This window comes from Coenobita brevimanus, chromosome 51, assembly GCF_032717465.1.
Source record: "Coenobita brevimanus isolate Jiangsu-jjx chromosome 51, ASM3271746v2, whole genome shotgun sequence".
Taxonomy (NCBI): domain Eukaryota; kingdom Metazoa; phylum Arthropoda; class Malacostraca; order Decapoda; family Coenobitidae; genus Coenobita; species Coenobita brevimanus.
The window spans coordinates 18,996,770-19,019,367 of record NC_137004.1 but is presented as its reverse complement, the minus strand read 5'-3'; positions in this window follow the sequence as shown (position 1 = coordinate 19,019,367).

The window sequence follows — 22,598 nt, the reverse complement described above, 5'->3', positions numbered from 1 at the left end:
CTATGGAAATCAAAGGGGATGCATATAAACTCTCTGATCAGCTCTACACAGGTGTAACTTTTTATGATGAATTTAACTGTGTACATTATAGTTGCTAAAACAACGCCCCTGATGGTCAAGATTAGAAATAATTAGTAGTAATAAAGTCAACATGGTGGAAACATGGTAGCCAATTACCGTGGAGTTTAACTGCTGCAACCATATCATCATTAGCTACAACAAGTCAGATGGGTGTCCAGATAGGTAGGGTGGGCAGGGCGGATGGGATGGCTGGGCAGGGTTGAGTGGATGAGTGGGTTTGGGGGGCAGGGTGGGTGGGCGAGTGGGTGTGGTGGGGCTGGATGGACAGGATGGGTTGGTGGGTGGGCTGGGTTGCGTCTGTGTGGTGGGGAAACGTAGGTAGGTGTGTTTGTGTGCAGGATTAATGGGTGGGTTGGTGAACAGGAAAGGTGGGTGAGAGTGGGTGAGTAGTGTGGGTGGATCGATAGGGTAGTCCAGTGGGTGGTTGAGCAGGATGGGTGAGAAGGGGTGTTGAGTTGGTAGGAGGAAAATAGGTCCATGGTAGGAATAGGCCCATGAGGACTACATCCCTGGAGAAATAGCGCACATAAGCTCACTGGGTAAAACGAGACCCTGGGGTCTTCTCCCACAGGAGGAGTGGTCATCCAGGGTCCAGGCAATCCCAGGATTTTACCAGGATAATGCCGGATACCCTTGCTAGTTGGTCATAAAAAACTGTAAATATTTATTCCTGCATCCGTCATTTAATCGTATACCTTATAGCGCAGTGTAACGCAGGGGCCCAAAGCTAAGATACTTAGCGCAGACTAAAGCATCTAAAAGGAAGCTATCAAACCTGAAAAATATACCGTTATCACTAACTAGGATCCAGTCATTAGTGAACACATGTAGACGTGCACACACACTGAATCTGATGCCAGGAAACAACCATCAGTGACGCTGGTATCAGCTTTATTGTTTGTTTATAAAAGCAGTCTGGAAAATCTCATGTCATGAAGTTTTGAAGTACTATTTTATTAGTTACTTACCTAACAGTTCATTTTATTTTGCTGTTTTTCCCTTATCGATGAGGTTCTGTACATTTATATACTGCATTAATAAAAAAAATAACATTAAATACTGAAGCTCTTTGTTTCCAAATGTTGCTGGGCATACCCGCCCCTCTTGTGTTTTCCATAATTTTCCTACAGACAAGACGAGGTGCTGTACACAAGTATGCATTATACACAAAAACACCATTTGAGGAGATAATCTATTAACTTCAGATCAAGCGCCACAGTCCACAAATCAATAAAAGGTCATAGTCATCAAGTTTTCACTTACACTGAATATTTAATATATTATTGAGACAGGCTTGTTCTGAGGGAACCGCAACTTATACAGGAAAAGCAATACCAGCGTTGCAACGAACAGCATTTTTATGACTTCCAGACATTTGACATAGCCAACTATGTCATCATCAGTGCATCTAAAAAGATAAAAATTACCTATAAGGCGATTACAAGCCTAAAAGAACTACTCGAGTTTGAGCTCATAGTGTATATATATATATATATATATATATATATATATATATATATATATATATATATATATATATATATATATATATATATATATATATATAAAGTAGAATTAAATTACAGGGGGGATTTAGCTGCACAATACATTCAAAGGGACAGCAGACTGACAATTGTTTAGGGCCGGTTTAATTTATTAATATGAATGGATTCTACTGTTCTTAGATTCTTACTGGTACATGTGTCTATTATACAGAAATTCTTGGGATCAACAAAAGTATTACAATGATAATTTATGAATGTTCCCTTACCAGTGAATAGGAAGGGTCGCTCACAGGGAGACCTGACCTGTCCGACTGACCTCTACGCTCGTTAACCCTTAGCTTGAAAGCTCCTATTGTGCTTACAATACACCACATAGCAACTAGGGCGCTTATTTTCATAGACGATTGACGAGCGGAGGGCAGTCGGTAGTCGGTCTTTGTAGTGTAGATGTCTGTAGTCCAGATAAAGGAAGAGGGGTTGTGCTGCTCAATGAAGCTGATTATATAGTGATAATGCATCATATTTTGAAGGATTCTATTAAGTTCATTAAAGTCATTCATGCCAACTTAATAAAATTAAACATGATAATAGAGGATAAAGTATACAGGTTAATAAAATCTATGGTTATAACAGGAACTGTTTCAGAGAAAGCTTCACAATTTTTGAAACCTAGTGGCTCATCACCAGCTATTCTGTATGGATTACCTAAAGTTCACAAACAATCTATACCTCTTGACCAATCATGGTTGTATTTAAAATTACCCCCTTTAAATTAGCTATGTTTTTAGTTCCTATCCTTTCGGATTTGGCAACCAATGAATATGCAGTTAAAAATTCACATGAACACTTTGATTTTCCTCTGAATTTAGACTACCAACTTCCCCCTACAAGTGTAGTTCTGATGTAACGTCATTGTATACTAGTGTTCCCTTGAATGACTCTATAGATTTGTGTAAATCCAGTTTTCAATGATGTAGACAAATTCATGAGTATGAGTGAAAAATTCTTTAAGAACATGATTTCTGTTTGTTGGACTGCCATTTTTTTGTTTAATAATGAGGTGTATGAACTGATAGACGGCGTGGCTGTGAGCTCACCTCTGGGTGCACTACGGCTAATATTTTTCTCTGCTTTTGGGATAACAAATGGCTGGATAGTTGTTCTGTATACTTTAAACTCATCTCTGTAGTAGATATGTGGATGACACCCTACTTATATTTCAAGATGAGAGCCATGCTCCACTCGTTCTGAGCCACCTAAATAAACATCAGAACATAAAATTTACCATGGAATCTGAAGTTAACAGTAAACGCCATTTTCTTGATTTATCAATACAGAAGTTAAATAGCACTCTTGTTATGTCTGTATGTCGAAAGCCTACTTTCTCGGGTTTGGGTACTAGTTTTTTTATTGTCCATTTATTTTTAAGATGAATGCAATGAGAACACTTTTGTACAGAGCTTATAACCTAATTTCTACCTACAATCAATGCCATAAGAAGGTTACATTTTTTACATATTTTTTGCTGACAATGGTTTCAGTACTGCTCTTTATGATAACTATGTTAAAAAACTCTTAGCCAAAATTTACAATCCAAAGCAACCTGTAAATAAAGTGAGTAAGGAAGAAATGTATCTTTCTCTACCTTTTCTTGGTACTGCGTCAGAAAAAATAGAGGTCATTGGAATATAACTTTTCAATTTTCTACCCTCAAAGAAAGTTCCTGTTTCTTCACAAGAATAATTTTATGGTTCAGTCATTTTTTCACTACAAAGACCGATTACCAACTGCCCTCCGCTCGTCAATCGTTTATGTATATAAGTGCCCAAGTAGCCATACAGGGTAGAGTGTGAGTCCAGAAACAAACCAGTGAGAACCAGCCCTCCAGTAGCAGCCTGGTCAGGCTCGAGTTCTCTCACAGACCCCAACGCTGAAAGAAGCAAACCAGCCAGTATGGCAGCTAATGTTTTCGGCCAGGTGAAGTGGTACCATGTCCAGAAGGGGTATGGTTTCCTGACTCGCTGGGACACGGGGCGACGTTTTCCTTCACTGCTCTTCCATCGAGGCCCCCAACCCTTTCTACTCTGTGCCTTCTGTTGCTGCTGGCGAGGTGGTGGAGTTCGTCGTAGAGAAGGGTACCAATGGTCCTGCAGCTACCTTCGTCACTGGCCCTGCAGGCCAGGTGGCACGGGGCTCTCCCCACGCCCTCCCCCATCATCGGCGCAGTCATCAACCTCCAGCTGCCTCTACTGCCTCGTTCCCTGCCTCCTCTGCCTCGACCATCATCATGATGTGTGTCGAGGTTGCCATGACTTCCTCGGGGGGAGATATATCAGTTCTTGCCCAACGCCTGCCCACCATCTTCCAGGCCAGTGGGCTCCCTGCCATATTGATCCCCGAATCCTTCTCCTCTCCTGTGGTGCACAGGAGGCCTTGAAAGCGAACCCTTCAATGTCAGTCTGGGTCCCCTATGACCCCAGCCACCATGGTCCCATGGGTGCTGCAGCTACAGCCCTCCACTCCACCTACGAGGCTCCAGTTTGCTGGTCGTTCCATCTCCCTCTGGTCTGCTCCTTCGCCACCTCCTGAGGTGCCCATGGAGAATGGGGATGCGGCTCCTTTTCCACCGCCTGTGGCTGATGTCCCTGCCGATCCTGTTTCTCCTGTGGCTGACGTCCCTGCTGGCCCTGTTTCTCCTGTGGAGCCTGGCGAGGTGTGCTCTGTTCCATCTGAGGGGCAGGCCTCAGCGAGTTGTTGCCTCACCTGGTCAGACTTTGCCTCACTCGACGGTTCAGAGCTGGACTCATTTGTGCACTGCCTGCCGTCATATGAGGATGCTGCACCAGAGATTGGCAGTGCAAAGGGGTACAGCAAGAGGGAGTTCCGGAAGGTCATGCTCTCCTTTAACTAGCTGCACCGGGGGTCCCTTGGAGCTGTTACACACATCGAGGAGGTGAGGATCCTCAGCAGCACCCTCCAGCACTTCCAACCAAAGTCAGATTCTGACTCCACTTCCACTTTCAGTACACTGTAGCCCTTCATCTGTCTTCCACCCGTCATTTTCTTACGTCCCTCCAGTGCCTGTCTTTCTCCCTCATTCCCCATTATGCCCTAGTGTCTTATGTTTTGTGATTTGATTGTGTATTTGTATAGCCTTTTTGTCTTGTTTGGTCTAATGCCCTTAGTAATGGGTGATGGCCATTAAGCCATAACTAAGATGATAAGATGAAATACAGGGTATATTGGAAGCACAATACGAGCTTTCAAGCTAAGGGTTGACGAGCACAGAGATCAGTTGAGCAGGTCAGGTCTCCCTGTGAGCGACCCTCCTCACTGAGCAGTAGGGAACATTCATATCATTGTAATAATTTTGTTGATTCCAAGAATTTCTGTATATTAGACAGATGTACAAGTAAGAATCAAAGAATACTACAGTCGCGGCGCGCGACTCTGAGGTTGTTATTATCGTGACCTGGCAACCTACCATTCAAAAATGCGTCCGATTTCTTATTATATTATAAACGAATTATGTTATTATGCACGAATATATTATACACGAATAGTATTATACACGAACATATTATACAAGAATCACATGTGTCTCATATTATACACGAAATCAGGCACACTATTGAATGGTAGGTTGCCAGGGCACGATAATACCAACCTCAGAGTCGCGCGCCACGACTATAGAATCCATTCATATTTATAAACAAAAACCGGCCCTAAACACACACACACACACACACACACACACACACACACACACACACAAAACAACAACAACAACAACAACGGCCCTAAATAATTGTCAGTCTGCTGTCCCTTTGAATGTATTGTGCAGCTAAGTCCCCCCCCCCTGTAATTTAACACTACGTTTATATATATATATATATATATATATATATATATATATATATATATATATATATATATATATATATATATATAAGTACGACGAGATCAAGCTCAAATAGTTCTATAGGCTTATAATCACCTTACAGGTAATTTTCATCTTTTTAGATCCACTGAAGATGACATAGCTGAATATGTCAAATGTCGGGAAGTCATAAAAATGTTGTTTGTTGTAATGCTGGTATTGCATTTCCTGTATTTAATATACTGTTCGGCTTCTTTGTCACTGCTTCACAACATTTTTACCCGTTCCTGCCCCAAAGGTGTTCGGAGACGGGTATCGTTGTCACTCAGTTTGTCTGTTTGTTTGTCTGTTAACAACTTTACGCGAAAACTATTAGTGCGATTTTAACTAAAATTACAAGAATGATCAGTTATGACATTCTGATCACCTGATTTAAATCTGGGCCAAATTGGACTTAGGCCTAGGCGGTAGGCCCATACAAAGTGGAAAAAAAGTCTTTTTTTGCCATAACTCCTTTCAATGTCGTCATTTCTACATGAAACCAAAACTTAAAGGTGCATCTTTCAAATCTGCATTGTATAACATGCCTCATTCATCAGTGAGGTCACCCCCCAGTTTGCGGTAGGGGGTCAACGTCAGGTAGGTATGGCCTAAAATCAAATAGGCATAAAATCCACAATTTTTGTCCGATTTACTCCAAACTTGATATAAGACATCTTTGACTAGTTTTACTGCTGTGTTTAAATGTCAACCCTAAAATGACTGCCGGGGACGGGTTTGCTATGCCTTGGAACCGCTTATTGTTAAATATGCAACAGCAATAACTTCGGACAGTAAAGTTTGCTGTTTCATATTGCCTGTCAAATCATGAAAAAATAAAACCTTGTTTTTAATTGCACATTAAAAATAGACATAGAGATCAACAATGAACAGTGTTTTTCACAATCAGAAATACTGGCATACTGAACCTTTGTTACTTACTGTTGTGTCTGCTATATAATATAATGAAAGTGGCATGGATTTAGTTAGACTCATGAAGAAGCAGTTGTTTCAAAGCAAAGTTATAACACTAAGAAGTTTAAGTAAAATGCAAGAGAAAGCGGTACAAAAGTGGAAGATTGTTAAATCTGTGATAGCCTTGATTTTATTTATCATTATTTTTTGTCGTGTCAGCAGTGAGAAAAACCTTCCTGTCTTCCTTGCAGAATTTTTGGACTAAGTATCTAACTCCTTCAATACGGTGACATCTTTTTACCATTTACTCCTGCTGCCTCTGGGCGATCTTATTTAACTTACGTAAGGTCTCTTGTTGAATGGAACAATCAAGGCTGTATTTAGCTTCTCCAGTTCCAAAACCCTACTAAGCTGAACAAATAGTCTGAAGGTAGCAAGGATAAGATAAATATGTTACTAAACTGATGGAGTTAAGAAGAGTGACTAACCTTACGCCCCAGAAGAGCTATATATTAGCAATAAATTTCAAACACCCCTCAAACATAATCCATCATTGCGATGACACACTTTGGTACACTCTTGCTATCTTTTAAAGTGGAAGAGTTTATCGGAGATCGTTTCTAGCCTCCTCACGGCGAGAGCTTTCACCGAAGGTAATTAAATCATCTGGAGATAGCAAGAATGATATATAAAAGTACATCACCGGACTGAAGGAATCAAAATCTTTATGGATCACATCCGGTCGGAACTCCTTGAGCCATTGAACCACCACCCATCTGTTACACCACCAGGTATTAATAATTAAATAATGAAAATTAACACGTCTGTAACTTTCAAAACTCACAAAGAAAGACTGTAGCTAATATTCCAAATAACCCTCCCTTCTTTATTCTCGCCCTTTAACCTTCCTTCCTTCCCCTCTTTCGTTTATTGCAACTCAGGTACAGAAAAGCCAGTATTTTAATAATTTACATAACATTAAGTACTTTTTTTTTGTAATTAAACATAGTGATGCTTAAGTTAACCCAATCTATATGAAGACATATTTTGGAAGTTAATTATTGCTACCTCCAGACATTTTGTTAATTGTGGAAACCCCCTTATGATGACTGGGTTTGAAATAGCCATCATTAATCCTTTTACTGACTGATTTTTCTCCTTAAGCTGAATAAAATCGTCCTAAGGCGGCAGGAATAAATAATAAACCCAGTCATCGGATTGAATGGTTTAAGTGCTTTTCAGTATCAGTGCCTCGATTGCTAATCCGTCCCTTTCACCCACATACACAACAAATGTTTCCCTTCCTGCTCCTGTTCTCTCCTCCCCTCTCAACTCCAATTCATCTTGTCCTGCATTCCCCAGTTCCCTCTTTCCGTTCTCGTTCCTCTCTCTCTCTCTCTCTCTCTCTCTCAACCAGATTTATTGTCCCTTCTCCTCTTCCTCTCCTTGCCATTGATACTAGCTTGCTGGTGGACAATAGGAACGCTGCACAACACTCGTTGAAACAAATTGAGTGCATCAGAATGTATGCAAACCCTTACTCTTTACAATCAGTGATGGAACAACTATAATTGTTAGATGTGATCATTCTGCATCCCCAGTTATAAAGTACTATCAGCAACGATACAGAAAGGTCAGACACGTTCCACCATCATCACATGCTTGAAAAGTTACCGTTAAAAAAATAGTAGCTCTCGGTATTCATGATACGGCCCTGAGTGAAAAAGGCATCATGAAGCAAAACGCAGAATTTGCTGCAGGGTAGCCTACTGATGAACAGAAAGTCAGCTGCACTGTCAGTGAAGCAAAACGCAGAATTTGCTGCAAGGTAGCCTACTGTTGAACAGAAAATCGGCTGCACTGCCAGTGTTACGAAATTCTATTTCATACGAGTCAAAATTCTGGGATAAACTAAAAAAAAAAAAAAAGTGCATAAAAATTGCTAAAGTCCACTTTAATATTTTTTTTTATGAATATTCAAAAAAGAAGAAAAGTCTATTTAATTCAAAGAAGAACCAAATGAACTTGTGCTCACCAGGTCTCTTACTGTCACCTCCTCTAAGAGCTTAATGGTAAATATGTTTTGAGTTATGACAGCTAACGTTGCACATGTTACTTAGGGGGAAAAAAAAAAAAGGTATTTTCTGCAATACCACATTTACCCTCGTCGTGAAGATGAAGAGGAGGTCTATTGATTAAAGGACAGAAGAGAGTCTGGTCACAGTGTGAACAGACATGAATAGCGTGGTGAACAGGGTTTATTGTAAGTTTAAGGGTGGGAGGAGGCACGGAAGGACAAGAAGGTAATGGCTATATAAGTAAAGCAATGAAATAAAAGAGATGTGAAACCTGAGATGGAAAAGAAGTAACAAAAGAAAGAAGGGCAGTATAAGAAGGAATGGAACCCTCTATACCAGTGGTTCTTAACTTTTTTTAAGTCACGGACCCCTTCGAGGATCTGCTGAAAGCTATGAACCCCTTCCCTACAATAATGCACATAAGCACATAAACACAGCAGTTTGCATGCAATTAATATACTTTCTTTTACTGAAAACTACCACACGCACTGTATGACATAGACAAAGTACAAAACGCTCTTTACAAGAATTATGTTTCTCACTTTTTTTCATGCAAAAACTAATGGCCACTCGATGAAAAAAAATGAAATACATCCAGCTTGTGCATATTAAACAAAACAAAACTTTAATTCAGCTCAAAAGTTCATTTCAATGACAGGGTTGTTGTTGGCTTGAATAAGGAGACGAAATTGTGAAGTGGTCTTTAACAAGGCAACACGCATGTCATCGTTGACATCCAGTTGATTTCTACTTTTCTTTTTGATAGAAACAAGCGCTGAAAACCCTGACCCACAAAGGTATGTAGTATCAAACGTAATCAGAGCACCCATAGCTCACTTTGCCAGACAAGGGTAGGATTGTGTCAACGAACATCAGAATTCCTCAAGACTCTTCGAGTTTTTTTTTCTTTCAGCTAATGATTCCAAACGGCATCATGCAATATCGCTAAATTGTTCTCAATTATTCTGACTTTCATGGACCCCCTAAAGCCCATCTATGGACCCCCAAGGGGTTCATGGACCCCACGTTAAGAACCCCTGCTCTGTACTCATATTGTAAATTGGCAGTCGACAGAATGGTCTGTTTCCCTCAAGAATTATGGAACAAAATTCATGTTCTGCGTGTGAAAAGAAATACAAGGGGTGACTGATAAGTTCCTGCCTAGAGGAGAAGGAGATGAGCTATACAGTTTTCAATGAATGTGCATGCTGTTCAATTTGTTCAATGATTACACAGAAATATTGAAGTACTTAACTTGGGCTGTTTTTCAGTTACAGATAATTAACCCTTGCAAGAGCATATAGGAATTAGATCCCGCATTTCTAGAGTAAAAACTACAAAATTTGATTCAGACAATAGGGAAGAAGCTTCAATAGTCACTCAGCATACTAGCCCTGTGTTGTAATACAGTAAGGAAACGCTTCTACGTTCTGTGAAGGCAAAACTAATAGGTCAAAACGTCAAACTAGACAACAAACCCTTGTCCCCCCATTCCATGAAAATATTCGTAATGTTCATATACTGAAAAAAAAAAAAAAAAAAAAGTATGCATGTAGCTTTCAAGAAAACTCATCAAGAATAGCCCATCAAGTAATTAGTTTATGTCTAAAATAAAGTGCAAAAGCTTTAATAAATTTTATGTAGGACAACATGGAAAAGACTTGTAAACCAGGATATCACAACATAAGTATTGTGTAAAGACACTTCAACAGAACTGTGGTTTATTCCAGCGCAAAGAATCCAGTGATCACCACATTAACTGAGCAGGTTTTAAGATACTATCAGGATAAAAAAGCTTTGATGAAAGAAATGTAATTAAATCATGCATAATTTCTCGCACACATGAGTTAAATGTAACATGATCTATAGCCACTTTAAATGAGATAAACTGTTACCAGAATTAATTATAAAGCAGTACCCCCTAGACCAGCGTTTCTTAACCATTTCCGACCTCAGCACCCGCCTTGTAATAAGGTCTCAGTCCAGCACCCCTCTACATCTGGTTACTGGGACTGCAGTTGCTACACTACTGCAGGGTTAAAGTGGAGTGAAGTACTGTCTGACAGTTTATTTTATACTGTCAACAAAAAAAAAAAAAAAAATCAAGGATGCTAATACTAAGCAAATCCAGTAAGAAAAAATATAATGCAGCATTTTCCAGCACCGCCTAAAGTTGATGTCAGCACCCCCTGGAGGTGCTAGCATCCCAGGTTAAGAAACGCTGCCCTAGACTAACATTCGTTGCATAGACTTGCTATTGTTTAGGATGTAAGTTCAGCCAAGGTGAGGTGAGGTGAGGTCATGGTGTCAGGTCATGTCTGGTTTCCCTTTTCTTCGTGTGCCCCTCCCTGGTGCAGGTGTGTAATTATAAGACCTTCATCTTCAGGTCTCTGTCTCTTTGAAGATGTAATAAACGAAAGTACTTACTTTGTTTATTTTCATTTCTCCTGTGGTCAAGTTGCTTACATTTCTTCACGATGAAGTGAAGTTTGTATATGTACTGTATGTATATTTATGAATGCATACCACATGGGCAAATGAATATACAATTAACTGTACAAAGCCTTTTCACTAATGTTTCAGCTGAAAGGACAATTGAGATAATTTTAAACTTTACATACGAGAACTCTGAGCTTGATCCCACCCCAAGTTGCCAAGAAATATTTTGAGAGAGATGCTTAAGGCCTGTCCCATGGAAGCCCAATTCAAATGTCCAGAAGGCAACCTGTACTTGCAGTGAGATGGAGTTGCCATAGGGTCCCTGCTGGGAGTCCTGTTCGCCTAGGCCTTCATGGCTCATGTGGAAGCAATTGCAGTGAGAGCGGTGTCTCCCCAGATATACTGCAGGTATACTGACTATATTTTTGTAAGAGTACGATCGCCCAAATAAATGATGACTCGCTTTCTTTTAAGTTTCAGACAAACTCCCTGGGTCTGGCAAGGTTCACTTGAATGAGAGTTCGGAGACGGAAACAATCTATGCCTTCTCTGCAGACATTATTTGTGGTGTAAAAAGAAAACTAATCTTGCGAAAATATTAGTTAAGTTTAACGTATATTTCTTTTTAGGCCAATAACTCGTCGTCACGATTCATGCCAGCAGCGTTAACAATGTAGCAATTTTCCCGCTAAATTTTAAAGATTTTAAAAGCAATCCTGCTGGTAAAAATTTAAATATTTTCTGTGTATCTGGCGTTCTTTTAATGTCCCGTCTAGCACTGTTTTCCTTAATTTCCCTCAGTCTGGCGGATTTTTACTACTTTTGAGACCAGTCTAGCAGATTTCTATGGTTTTCATTTAGTAACACTGCCCGGAAGGCCTTACCAGCGTAGTTAATGGCGTAGTTAATGTTAGTCAGGCAGTGTAATGTCATGGGAGTAAGTGGATGCCTTGGTGTTGTCACGATCCCCTCCCCCCCCCCCTTTATGAAATCCTTTTCGTCTGAAGTTCTCTTCATTGCCGAGCTCTTGTTTTTTGACTAATATCCTCTCCCTGTTTTGTTCTTTCATGAAATTGCTCTGCGTATTATATTACATGCTGGACTTTTATCGTGTGAATAAATTGACCAATTTTCCCCCAGTAACTGCATTGGTTTCACTAACTGAATACCGGCAAATTTGCTTCTTGATAGCAATATAGGTGGTTAGGGGTTGTTCTTGGGCACATGCAATAATTTGTCTGTCTTGGTCTTGTGTTGTCCTAGGAGGGGCTCCATTTGGCAAATTTTCTATGTTCTACCTGTTTATATCACTTATCCGTTAACTGTCCTCCTCGATGTTAAGTTGCCGGAATATCCGTCTTGCTGGAGTATTTGCTGAAGAGCAATAATCTGCTTGCACTGACAGACTTTAGTATCGTGTTGACGATCTATCTTGCTACATCACTCACGGGTTTTCCTGTGTCATCATCCCGCACACAGAATTAAATGTGGATAATTATGTATTTTTAGATGTTTATTTTTCTGGAGCTGATGGCGTGCATGATTTCGACATTACCATTATCTGTGTGATTTATTATATGGGACATTTTCCCTTCAGTACTGTTGATTCAGGATTTACGTAAAATAAGTATTATGAGAGTTTCTCCGCATTTTAACCCTGAAACCGTTGAGTGATAGGCTGTGCGTTTCACATTATTTCGTACTGCTAAGCCTCAGATTTAGTATATTGTGGTTTCCTCATCCGTAATGCGAGATATCCCTTCGTACGCCATGCGGGGTCAGATTGACCCCCCCCCCAAAAAAAAAAAAAAAAAATACGATGCCATATAGCCACTTATTGTTTTAGGGATCTGGCCATCCAGGAATGTGTTTGTATTTGGCCAGTTTATAGGCACAAAGTTTGAAAAAAAAAATTATATATATATATATATATATATATATATATATATATATATATATATATATATATATATATATATATATATATATAGTTCAGGAGTGACAAGGCAGCAAGCTTCATTGGGGTTATCTGGTACCCCACCTAGCATTCCGTGTAACAAATATATATATATATTTTTTTCAGATTCTAGATATTATTGACCATGCCACTGCCTGTTGAGCTATTCTACAGTCGAGGGGGGGGGGGAGAATTGAAGAAGATCCTCCCATTTCTGATGGTGATATTAACACTTGCTGTGATTTATCTGACGATAATGACTATGAACCACAAAATGTCAGTCTTGTTTATGTTTATGCATACTTGATTTGTTAATCATTCAGGGGGTTTTCTGAATATGTGTTAATATTTTTTTGTTTTGAACATAGATTGAACTTAATTTTTCATGTTATTTCATTTTCGTGAGATTATCATTTTTCTTTCTATGGTATTATAACTGATAACACCTTTATTATGTTAAGAGCATGCTGAATGAATAAGAATGATGTAAGCTAAAAATATATGCACATTAGTCATTAAATGTGCAAACTTTCAAAAATTTTGTAGAAATTCAATAAAATTTTGCTTTCGTTAAAAAACTAAAACACACACACACACACACACACACACACACACACACACACACACACACACACACACACACACACACACACACACACAAAGGACACATGGTGGACTGGCTCCACAAGCCGTGTCCTGGGCAACACATGTACAAAATTGAACACTTGTATTTTTGTGCATATGGTAGAAATCCACCAATTAAGTTGAGGTCTTTCAGGCCCCCACATGGCGTTCTGTGTTATGTTTTCCCACCTGGTGTACGAGGGGATATACACGGTAAAAATGCTTATATATTGCTTTTTGGTGCTGTTTACCTAAATAGTGCTCTTTTCAGTGTGCAGTATAGGAAAAATAACTAGGTCGTGGCTGTTGCCAGATACCACTTTCTGAGCGAAAGGTAATGGGAATCGGATCATCACTTCAATAGGCTTTTGTACATGATGAAACTATCCTTGATATACTACGTACACGCCTACAGGAACTATCAGGACTCAGGTTCACTGTAGAAGTGAGTGAGAATGGGTGTATCCTGTTCCTGGACGTCCTAGTCAGTGCGACAGCTAATGACGTCACTTTGGATGTACGGTACACAGAAAACTCACAGGTCTGGGAAAATGCATGAATGGCGCAGGGGAATGCTCAAAAGAATACAGACTAGGAGTAATTCGAGGGTTCATAAGAAGATCAATGAAAGTTTGCTCAACATGGGAACTCGTACAGCAGGAATTGAGACACATTAGGCAAATCCTTATTAACAATTCGTACTCAAATGCAGATACTGACAGTTTTATAAAGTGATTGCCCAATACGTACAAAGAAAGAATGAAAATGTAGCCAGATTGGAAGACATCACTATACCACAGAAACACCTACACTAATGCCTACAAGAAAGATGACAAGGTTGTCTGTGACATAGTACACAGGAATTGCAAGCCTACTAACAGTGCAAGTAAAATAAGACTCAAAATTTATTACAATAGTCCCAAAATGTTTTCCTTAATGAAAAACAAAATGAATGCACAGAGAGGCGCACTGGCACGCAGCATCATGGTTTACAAATATACCTGTGACATTGGACACTGTGTAACCCATAATGTGAGCTACCTAGGCTACACAACTAGCAAGCTCAGTCGTCGCCTTACATGCCACCTACAACAAGGACGGATCAAGAACCACCACTTACAAGAACTTGGATTTGAAATCCAGCGTGAAACCATCGTCGACACAACTAAGATCATCACTTGCCGCAGCAATATGTGGAAATTGCAGACACTGGGAGCGGTTTTTATCAGAGAACAAACACCTGCTCTCCCTCTTTGCTGAACTTTCTCAGTGCTTCAGGAACACAGAGAGTAGGCCAGTATGCTCTTCAGTATATGTTTCTCTAACTGTCAACACCACTCTACATGCACAGTACACATTAAAAAAATGGCTTCTAATAACCAAGCCTAGGAGTCCCCAGGGAGAAGGAACCATAAATGCCCCCACCATCCGCCCCTTTCCCAGTGACGATTCAACGAGCTACCTGGAACCACTGTCTGACACTTCATTTCTGCAACATTCGCGGCATTTCCTCTAACCTTTTCTCTGTTGAGCACCACCTCTCCTCCTCTAAACCTCATCTTCTCTTCTTAACTGAGACTCAGCTGTCTGAGCCAACTGATAGCAAACCCTTCTCTGTATCTTCCTACTTTCTCTATACTCATTTCAAAGTCAAAGGTGGCTGTTGTGTATAGATACTCAACGATTATCTTGCTCTCGTGTTCCCGAACTTGATTCTTTTCAATTCTTTACTCTCTGGCTTCAGCTTTCCTGTCATTCTCTAACTAAATATAGCTGTGCTGTTTACTTATCCCCTAACTCTACTGACTACGAAAAATTCTTCGACTATCTTATTTCTACATTGGGACACATCCTATCCATTTCTCCTTTCTCTGAAATCTCCATTCTAGGAGATTTCAAAGTTCACAACCACCTTTGGTTCTCCTTTCCTTTCACTGATCCATTTGGTGAACAAGCCTACATCTTTTCTATCCTTAATGACCTAGTGCAGCTTGTACAGCACCCTACCCATATGCCTGCCTGCCTTGGAGAGAGTTCCAACATACTTGACTCTTCCTTACAACTAATCCGTCTGCTTATACTGTTAATCTTTCCTCTCCGCTGGGCGTCTCCGACCACAACCTTATTATCTTAACCAGTCAGATCACTCCAGTATGGCCTGTGGACCTTCCAAAGAAAAGTCGGTTGCAGCACTTGAAAGCTGCAGATTGGGAGGCCCTCAGGCAATACGTCTTTGATTTTCCCTAGAATGAATATTGCTTCCATGGCCGGGAGCCATCTGAGTGTGTCTCGCGCATTATGGAGGTTATTTTCTCGGGCAGGGAAACATACATTCCTTTCTCATATCCTATGACTAATGGAAAAAAGCTTTGGTTTAATCACAATTGTTCTAATGCTGTCCACAACAAGGAGGGGGGACTGTTAAAGGTAATGGAGCCAACACACCCCTGAATCTCATCTTATTAATGATTCTGCCCGGAGTCGTGCTAAGTCTGTTCTTCGCTCTGCTAAAAATTTCATCCGTTCTAATGCTCTCAACTCTCCAACTCGATTCTTCCTGCTCCTGGCACCTTGCCAAAAACCTTTCTAACAACTTTACCTCATCATCCTTCCCTCCTCTTTTCTACTCTGATGGCTCTGTAGCTATTTTTTTTACTGAGAAAGCAGATCTCGTCACTCAGACTTTCTCCTCCAATTCCACCTTCGGCGATTTCGGTGTTGTTCCTCCATCCCTTCCCCCCCCCCCTCTGACTTCCTCATGGCTGACATTAAAATTTCTTCAGCTGATGTATTTTCTGCCATGACTGGCCTCAGTACCAACAAGGCATATGGGCCTGATGGGGTCCCTTCTGTTTTCCTCAAGAACTGTGCTTCTGTGGTTACATTCCGGCTATATAAACTCTTTCACCTTTGTCTATCAACTTGTATCTTTCGTTCTTGCCCTCATTCAGCCTGTCTCACAGAAGGGTGACCGCTCCCAACCTTCTAACTATCGTCCAATTGCTTTAAATTCCTGTGTCTCAAAAGTTTTCGAGTCTATTCTTAACAATAAAAAATTTAAAGCATCTTTCCTATTACAACCTTCTTTCTAACTGTCAGTATGGGTTGTGTCAGGGACGCTTCACTGGCGATCTTCTCACCTACCTCTCATTCTTCTTATCATCCTCCTTTCGGGACTTTGGCAAAAGCTTTGCCATTGCACTCGACACCTCAAAGGAGGCTGGGATAAATCTTTAATTTCCAAACTTCCCTCTTACAGTTTCTATCCATCTATCTGTGCCTTCATCTATAGCTTCCTTTCTGGTTGTTCTATAGCTGCTGTCGTAGACAGCCACCGTTCTTCTTCTAGATCTGTCAACAGTTGTGTTCCTCAGGGCTCTGTCCGATCACCAACTCTCTTCCTTTTATGCATCAATGACCTTCTAAGCTGTATATCTAACTCTATCTACTCATACGCTGATAATTCCACCCTTCACTTCTCCATTCGATTCCCGCAATGTCCATCTCAGCAGTTACTTCAACAAACAAAGGATGAGGCTATGGCAAACCTAATGTCTGACTTGGCTCGTATCTCTGACTGGGGTAAAAATAATCTTCTTGTTTTTAATGCATCAAAGACTCAGTTCTTACACCTATCAATCCAACAAAATCTTTCACAGGTGTACCCACTAATATTCAATAATATCCAGCTCAATCCTGCATCATCCTTAAACTTACTTGGGGTTTCATTCTCTTGGGACTTATCTTGGAAAGATGGTATTACATATCTTGTAAAATCTGCTTCCAAGAGATTTGGTCTGCTAAGCCGACTCCATACCTCCCTTACCCTTGCACAGTTGTTGGCTTTATACCCGGGTTTCATTAGCCCCTGTGTAGAGTACAACTCTCTTGAGTGGGGAGGCTCCCCACACACAGCTCTACTCAACAGGGTGGAGTCAAAGGCTTTTCATCTTATTAACTCTCTTTCTCTTACTGGCTCCCTTCAGCCTGTCTCTTCGTCGCACTGTTGCATCTTTATCGCTTTTCTGTTGCTGCTTTAATGGTCACTGCCCCTCTAAACTGCTTGCATCCCACCACCTTTACGACGAGCGCGTAGCACCCGTCTAACAACAAACTCTCATCCCTTTTCTGTCCAACTCTCTAATGCAAGAGTTAACCGTTACTCCCAGTCCTTCCTTTATGCAACAGGTCAGCTATGGAACTGTCTTCCCCTGTCTGTATTTCCTACTTTCTATGATCTTCAGTCTTTCAAACGCAGTGTGTCCAGGCATCTCGAAATGGGCGTATCTTGAATATAGCTCTCTTTTGTATTGTTTTTTATTTTTTTCTTGTAAGGGACGGTTTGCGGGCCCCTGGCCCTTGGTTCCTTTTTCCTTGCATAAAAAAGGAGAAAAAAAACACGTAAAGAACATAATTGCTGTAGGAAACGAAGTTAACAGCGCCATCCCTCCATGACGTGGGTCGCGGAGATTCCACCATCACGTGGGTCGCGAAGGATACCACCATCACGTGGGTCGCTGTGGATTAGAGAAGTCCGTCAGGGGGAGGTCTGAATTGAGATCTTATCTGGCCTCACCACACCTGGTACCAGAGTCCCACCCTCAACTGGTCCTGAGTAGTAATGTAGAGAACATACTGTTGTACTATTAATTTTCTTATACTTTAAGTTAGCTTCTTAGCTAATGAATGTTATCTCATTTTACTAAGTTTTAGGCTTGTGTTTCAGTATTTACAGTACATGTATCTTTGTATTATGTTTATTGTATTCATACTTATTCATGTCCTTCTCCCTCATTATTTTGTGTACAGTCACAAGTTAGTTCATTTACCCGATTGCTATAAATGCATACGTTTTCGCCAAGTTGTTTATGCTTATATTTCAGCACTTACCTGTATCTTTATATCTACTACATGCATGCTTATTCATGTTTCTCTCTCGTTATTATATGTACAGTCACTTGTATATTCATTTGCACGTGTGGTATGTAGTCAAATCCAAGTTTATATCGCTGGTGAAAATAATTATCACTATCTTATATTGCTGTATTTAGTGTATACTCATATGTAATTTTAGTATTATTAGGTTTGCTTATATATACGAGTATGTACTCTTGCTTTCAGTACTGTCCTGATGATATCTCTTTGAAGGTGAAACGTCAAATAATTAATATGAATAACCTTGGTAACTTGGTGTATGGACATCCAGCCCAAGCTAGAAAACCTGTTAGAAGAAATAAGAATATGGGAAAGAAAATCAATAACTATCACTATCCTGTCGTGTTCAATAATATATATATATATATATATATATATATATATATATATATATACATACATACATACATACATACATAGAAAGATATAGGTACATATGTATTTATATATGCGTATGCATATATATTTCTTCACCATGAAGGAAGGTGTGTGTGTGTGTGTGTGTGTATATATATATATATATATATATATATATATATATATATATATATATATATAATCTGTGAAGGGAAGTTTGTGTATATATTTGCATGACCAATTAAAAACCTTTCCATCACGAAATGTTTGCAAATGCCATTATCTTTGTTTCCATACCGTTATTGCGCTTACATTGACCAATGCTGATGAAAAAGTCGAAAAAATGGTTTTCGCGTGTTGCAATTTCCAACAATTTCGGTCCGTCGCGTCGTGCCCGATCGTCAAAATTTTTGGTATTTTTCTGACACTCGTTGGATTTTAATTAGGTCGATATCTACAGTATATATATACGGTATATACAGTAAGTATATATATATATATATATATATATATATATATATATATATATGCCCTGAAGATGGAGACAAAAAAATTTTATGCTAGGAAAAATTGGGTATAATATCTTCATACTTTATGTGTCGAAAAAATACTACTAAAAGGAGTGGAAACTGTGCCTGGAATGTCCTCATTTCCCCATCTGCTTCTTATACTGGGGTAATAATGTGGTACTTCCACCATCCAACACCTGTGTTTCAAGCACCTTCGTGTTTCCTACGACAGTGAGGCTGAGATGTGTAGTCAAGGTTCACTTTTTTTTTTATATTCATGGCTTCAGAAAGATCAAAGAGCCTTTTCTTGGAAATCCACGCCCCAACTTGCACATAAGAGGGTTTGGATATATACTATCGTGAGGGATATGAAAATTCATTTTAAACATAAGCTAATTTTAGGTCAAGTTAAAGTTGACAGAACACTGCTGGGCGGACAGTTTCTATCAGGACTCCAGTGGCTGGAGTGGAAATGAGCACATAAATCAGTCACCGTTATTCATAGACGTAAAGTGCGTACTTCTGATGCTCCGCCAGAACGTGCTACACATTTCATGGACTGTTGAAAAGGGGTTGCGTTTCCTGCACCAGTGTGTGTTCACTGATTATCCATCCTCCCGTTCTGGCGATAAACTTAGTCCTTTCTCCATTCCCCAGATCTACACAAGCCTCTAAATGGAGATGTGAAAAGAAAGTCAACACGGATTAAATTGAATCCAAACAATGATGACGCAACTCACCGCGGCGACACAGATCTTCCATCTTGCGTGGCGGTCCAAGTCAATACAGAACAGAGGACCACGACAGACAGAGAGATGGGAGTAAACCAATCGTCACACTTGGCTACCACCGTCATTTGCGGGGCCGTACTTATATGCTCTCTGAATCCTTGAGTATACGTCTGAGTATACGTCTGCTGTGACTGAACGAAAATTCATATCAGTCATTAAAGAAAAGAAAAAAAGCGAAAAGGTAATAATTTACGTGTTGTAATGACTTGTTTATCGTAAGACTGGCAAGGATCCTTTATAAAATCGACCCTAGAGCAACTGAATGCTTGAGGATTTATCTCGTATGCCGCGTAGTCTTCAAGCCCTTCACTCTGCTGACGACTTTTTGTTTTATCGCTACCTTCTAGCAATTTTATTCAACTTACGAAAAACCTCCTGCACTGTAAGAGCAATGAAATCTATATATAACCTCTCAAGTATGAAAAACCCATCATAAGCTCAGTAAAATCGACAGGCACTGGTGCCAGGGAACAAGATTAAAAGGGAGAAAAAATCGGTATGCACGGAAAAATGGAGATGACCCCCCCCCAAAAAAAAAAAATCGAAATATAAGATACTCGTATATACGACTAACGATTAGTTGGTACAGTTGTTTTGTTTTGGTTTCCAGTCTTTGATTAAACATGAGTCTTAATAAAAGGCAAACCGACACTCACTCCCAAAGCCGGACACAAAGGTAGTATACTGCAGAGTGGAGGTGCTGAGCTTTACAGCTGCCTAACGAGTATTGAAAATACGAGTGATTCGTTTTCATCAAGATATAAATACAGATTTGTTCAAGATATCCCCATCTCAGATAAATACGGGACTTTGGGACAGATATAAATATGTGTGTGTGTGTGTGTGTGTGTGTGTGTGTGTGTGTGTGCATTTTATGAGGAAGAGAAAGAATACTGTAATAATGCCGTACTATACTTGTTTTATGTCTGGTAGAAAAAACAAAACAAAAACTCATTGTCTAGTGAAGAAAGAACAATCCAATGACAGCATTATATTTTTACGCAAAACTCCCAGTCATTAGGTGAACAATAGCGCCATCAGTTTTCTCTATAAGAGATCCTCTGCATTTTTTTTTTTTTACATATCCCTAAAGCAAAATGGTGTTTTCCCTTCCTGTGTTATTCATGGTGTCTGTGGTATTCTCTTCCTTATCCTCCTTTGCAACTCTAGTCGCCACGGCCTCTTGCCTTTATTTCTGGGTCAGCTGGCTGGAAAATTTATCTGCATTTTATCGAGGTTTGATGTCTCGAGACACTTTTTTCAAATTTTCGATTGAGGTCTTTGAAATGATTTCTGAGCCTCCTAAATGCAAAAAACAGGCAACTAACTACAGAAATATGGGGGCCAAACCTCCAGACATCACGGAAACGGTTACGGTTTGGACCAAGTTCGAATCAAATGGGTCTTTTAGCTTGTTCTGTGATTCATGCATTTCAAAAGTTACAAAACTGGCATTATAGACCATTTCCAGTGAAGTCACAGAAATCACATGGTTTTGTTTACGACTCCATATTGGACGGCAAACTCCTCGCAGTAATGGCTGTACAGACAGGGCTGTCAGAGACTGAGCTGTCTGACAAATGCAGAAATCTGGATCAACGCCTCCAAGATCTGTACAAGATAAAGTGTTTGAGGCTGGACGCTTACACCATAATTATCTAGGAAGAAATTCACCCGTTTCAAGTACGGGAGACAGAAACCAGATCTCAGATATGGCGATCTCTATCACTGTTTGGTGAACACCCTGTGAAAGTTCACCGGGGCATCCCTTAAAGTAAATATGTGTAATATATCTAGCTGGAACTGACATACAGTACATGTAAATCGTCTTGGAAATCACTAAATTATTGACGTGGGGCCAAGGGAGGAGGGATTGTATGCACTGACTGGGAATCGAGTAGTTGATGAATGAGTGGAGGGTGGGGGCATGGCAGTGGGGGAAGGAGGTGGAGGGAGGGGTGGCGTTTTGAATGGTGGGGGGTGGGGGTGGGATTAGGGTTGGTTTGGGGGATGGAGGTGTGGGGGTGAGGGTGTGGGGGAGGGTTGGGGATGGATGGTAAGGGATGGGATGGGTAGGGGGTGGAGGGGAAGGGGGTTGGATGGTGGTGGTGGATATTATGGGGGGGCTGGGGGGGTGTGGAGGGGTGGTGGGGAGCCTGGGGTGTTGGGGGGTGGGGAGTTCGAAAGTGGGGGGTACGGGGTTGTTGGGGGGTGGAAGTGAGGGGTGGTGGGGGACAGTTGTGGGGTAGAGGTGGAGATGGGGGGGGTCGGGGTGGCGGTGGGGGAGTTGGGGTGGCAGTGGGATGGTGGTGGGGGTCTGTAGTTGGGGTGCGGGTGTGTGTGAGGTGGTTGGGAGGCGGTAGGGTTGGAGGGGGTGGGGGGTGACTCACCTGATATGAAATGCCTGCTACAAAGTCGGGTGTAGGCCGCTGGCTGCCAATTCTCCCTCTTCACGGCAGCTATCCACTTCTTTGCCATTCCTCATTGG